At 41.6% G+C, this 4,351-nt stretch overlaps 1 long non-coding RNA gene across 2 annotated transcripts; it reads left to right on the top strand.

The window, feature by feature from the left end:
* Nucleotides 1-258: 258 nt before the first annotated feature.
* Nucleotides 259-3,688, top strand: LOC119300768. 2 transcript variants are annotated; one of them, XR_005146717.1, is made up of 5 exons: nucleotides 259-868; nucleotides 967-1,010; nucleotides 1,570-2,266; nucleotides 2,784-2,846; nucleotides 3,386-3,688. It is a non-coding gene; the product is annotated as an uncharacterized LOC119300768 (long non-coding RNA). The 2 variants fall into 2 exon arrangements; XR_005146718.1 differs by lacking the exon at nucleotides 2,784-2,846 and having other exon boundaries at nucleotides 261-868.
* Nucleotides 3,689-4,351: the final 663 nt, after the last annotated feature.

Raw genomic sequence — 4,351 nt, 5'->3', positions numbered from 1 at the left:
GTTTGAAGAGAGAGAGGGGTTGGCTGACCGATGCATGGATGTGCGCGCGGGGTAGCAGACCGATGCATAGTGCTCCTACGTCATGATGCGTACGAGATGTGCTGCCGCATACACACCCGCCGCTGCCTTTCCATGCAATGACCGGTGGGCCACGTTGGATGATGGTCCTACACGTCTATGGGTTGATTTTTTTCTGTTCATGTCGTTGAGTTTCGTCTGCGGTCGGAGTGAGTCGGGTCATGCGTCGTGCTCTGGCTGACTCCTGCGCCATGACCGGTGACCCCGGTCTTGCGGCTGGGTGTGGGCGTTCGCTTTTGCTGTAGCGCAGCCGGTAGTGTTCCCTCACATCTCGAGACCCGCATCCCGTCCTTCTCTCTCCTCCTCCTTTCTCCTCGTCAGCCATCAATCCGCCTCCTCGCTGCTCCGGTTTACTCCACCGATTTCTCTCCGGCTGCCGGCCTCCCAGCCCCCCACCTCACAACGGCATTTCCTGAGGAGCAGCGCGAGCGAGGCCAACAGGCGGAAGGATCGGATCGTGGCCTCGCACGCTGGCTCGTCATCTGCTTTGGCACCTTTCGGATCTGCGCTGCTGCGTGCGATGGTTCTAAATCAGTGCAGGTCGTCGCCGCGGGATAGTAGGGCCGGCGGATTCTTCGCATCGGGGGCTGGCTGGCAGGGGAGGGTTAGGAGGCCGGCATGACTTGCTAACGAGCATAGGTCGGCCGCGCTCTCGCTTTGACCGCTTTGCTCTCTTTCTCCTCCTCGTTGTGTTGCGCTCTCTCTCTCTCTCTTCGATTGGATTTCCTCTCCTTCACCGGTGGTGCTCTCGTCGGCTGCAATGTCGTCCATACTCTGGACGGGACTATTGGTTGAGATTCGTTCTCCTTTCCTGATCTTGTCGTGTACCCTTATTTTTTCTATGCCCTGCTGATTTCGTGTTCTTCCTTCTGTCCGCATCGTGTGTAGGTTGATTATCTTGCCATCCGTTCTTCCTTCGGCGATTAATTGAGGTGACACCACGCTCCATTTTCTTTTCTGCAAGATGTTTGATGAAATGCATATTTGTTAACCTTTTTTGCGTTCAGTTCATTTTGCTTGTTGTTCATCCTTGGCCTTATGGTCCGTCTTTCCTCCTTATCTAGCCTACTTCTCCTTTCCAGTTCGGGTAAATGGATTGCTCTTTTGCTTGTCTGTGGATGACTATTCTTTTACCTCTGTGCACCGATCCACATCATGCGTGTGCTTTGACTACTTCATCTCTGTTTATTTAGCTGGTTCTAGGATCTCCTTTGTTGCTGCATCTTGAGCTCCTACTTTGCTGTAACTATGTCCTGCTACTTGATGTTTGCTTCCTTTCTTTCTAGCTACATGCTTATTCTTTCTAGCCACATGCATGTTTTCCTTTTCCTATGGGAAATAGTTCAGTTATATTTATCAGTAGCATATCTATGTTTATAGATACATACTAGGAACGTGCTTCTTTAGTGTGGCCTTCTCTTTTTTATGCAAGAAGTGTGCCTTCTCTAATCTGACAATCATCTTATTTGTTGTTCTAAATAATTACTGCAGGATGGAGCAGCAGGCATAGATGAAATCTACTGCCAATTTCTATTGGTTGTGGCATCTTCCGCTGAGTAACTCTACGAAACAGCCTGCTAGCATTGATTCTTGCAATAAAAAAATAAGTCTAGCATCATTCATAAAAAGCTTATAGACTTAGATAATTTCTTAATCTTGCACTGGTTCTCACCAGTGAGATTGTACATGTGGTATTTTGAGAATACCAGTGTAATTCACTGGTCCAAAAGCTCCATTTCTTAATGTGTTTTTGCAGAATGCTACCAGTAATGTTTTTCTTTTCCTTAATGTACAAACATATCTATTAGATATGATTTTGGATCTGAACTTTTCCCTGTCTGCAGCTCACATTGTGGTATGGTCATGGTACAGCAAAAGGAAAAGATGTTTAAACTTTTTTTGGGCGTCATACATGAAAAGTACCTTTATTTCCATCGAGCTTAATTACTAAGAAAATGTTACCACTATTTCCTTACTAATAAACCTAAATGTTCTGAAAGTTCGGTCTCTTGCTCTCTTTGCTTATGAATCGGACACTTTGCCTTTCTTTAGTCCTTACACGGTTCCACCTCGCTTTGACTTCATACTTTGATGGTGTTTGTAGGTATGAAGAGTGGTCATAATGTTACTTAAAGGAGGCCTCAACTCGCACCAAATACATGGGCATGTGCAACAGCAACTTATGTAGGTGAGTAGCTATTTATGCTTAGTTTTGACTTGAGTACAAAAAAGAGCTTACTGACATATACAAGAGAATAGGCTACCCATTCTTGAATTGAATCAGATTGGTAGACTAAACCACGGTGGTGTACTCTTTGCTGCTGAGTTATTACAATCCAACTGAAAATAAGGGGAAAACAAACATGATCCTGCCATTTAAATTATCTCATATTTGTGGAGAAAAGTTGCATAGTTAGCTATTGCAAAATACTATCGACCCAGTTTTTGTTCAATAGACGTCCCTTCTTCGAATGTAGCTTGAACCTGCGCGAGGGCATGGTAGCATGCTCATTCTATTTTTTTACTAAGGTGGTTACACTTTCCTACTTTTTGCTGAAAGAGAGTCAATTTAGTCATGAGCTATAGCGACGTTTCTGTTTACTGAATTTCGTTTTGCAGTTCCCTTCTCTTGAATGTTTATTCAAATGTGCCTAATGTTTTTTTTTCAAGTTTGTAAAAACTAATAAATGCTGCTCTCAAATCAGTTAGGAGGCTGAAGGTAGTAGCTTACTGAACTCTCATTTCCGGAAAAATCTGGAGATGTCTTGGTATGGAGTTTCATGATCAACTTGCTCCGGCATAGTTAATCTTTCTAGACTAATTGTTTGTCAGTATCTATGCTATACATGTGTTTGATTGGTTGTGCAAACATGCATGGATTGTTCTGTGTGGAAATTGCTTTATCCGGTCTGTTCTATAGCAATGTTTCCAGTGGCTGTTTAGCACATATATTTAGATAGTTTCATACGCATGCTTGGTTCTGCCAGAAAATTATCTTCCCTGATATGTTTTCAGATGCTATTTGGTATACATGTTTGTCTTTGTCATCTTTATGTTGAGTTGTGGGTTCCAAAGGTATTTATGATGATCGTTTGCATGGTGGGTCATGTTAGCGATGTGCGTTGCATATTCATGATTCAAACTCTTTGTTGGGTATATATCTATATGAAGTTGTTTTTGAATGGCCCATGATTCGTTTTTTATTAGTATTTTAGTTTAAGCATTTCTCCAGAGAATCTTGATATCCAGCTGTATATATATCCAGTCATGTTTTTTTACTCTGACCGATTTCTTTTTTTTTTTACAGTTTGTACAATCTCTAAAGATGGTGCTCCATTGTTCTGTTAATCAAGATTTGTTCCCTCCTTTCTTACTAGCTGATACGTGATGACCGTTTGCACGGGGGGTTATGTTAACTATATTCTATTCATGATTCAAACTTTTTGTTGGGTAATTTAGTTTAGACATTGTGTCCTGAGAATCTTGATATCTAGCTGTATCGGTATAGTGTAGTTTGTGATTTTCCCTCTGAATTTATATATCCACTCAGGTTGGGATAGGTTATGAGTATTCTTAGTGTGGAAACAGCGGCAGTGCTGCACTTTCATCAGATGATGATATGCCAACTTTGCGCCATTTGGCTCTATGTTACCCGAATAAGATAACAAAATACACATGCTCAAGTATATATTTTCAAAGATGAATTATCCTTCATTTTCCATTTTGAATGGTTTGAATAAGTATCCTAAGTGGCTTCTAAAACTTACTTCTACCAACGAAGTCAAATATTTTTCATCTTAAATCGCTTCCTCAAGAATAGTTATTGAGAAAATGCAAATATTTTCGACGCGCACATGGTTTCAAATGGGTCTCTCCGCCATTTGGCGTCTGTGGGCTGGATACACTTGGACTGGCAGCCCTAAAAAAATAGGATTTGTAAAAAAGATGGGCTTAAATGCTACATAACCAATGAATACAAATTGAAGAAAAATATGGATCTCTGTTACCCATATAACATAACAAATTATGCATGCAAGTTTAGATTTTGAAAGACAAACCTCAATGTAAAGGTTCACAATTCATGCCCTATGCTTGCTCAAACATAAAATTATGAACAAATATTCTCAAACGCGCACATGGTATTAAATGGGATTATGTGCCATTTGGGGCAAGAGTCATATTTTCAGACGGACATGGTTTTCGGTGGGACTTTGTGTTGCCAAATTTAAATGTGTGTGTGCATCTAATTGTAGACAACAAGCCACAATTCTTT

The sequence above is a fragment of the Triticum dicoccoides genome, chromosome 5A (genome assembly GCF_002162155.2).
Source record: "Triticum dicoccoides isolate Atlit2015 ecotype Zavitan chromosome 5A, WEW_v2.0, whole genome shotgun sequence".
Lineage (NCBI taxonomy): Eukaryota > Viridiplantae > Streptophyta > Magnoliopsida > Poales > Poaceae > Triticum > Triticum dicoccoides.
This window is presented reverse-complemented; position numbering and strand designations above follow the sequence as displayed.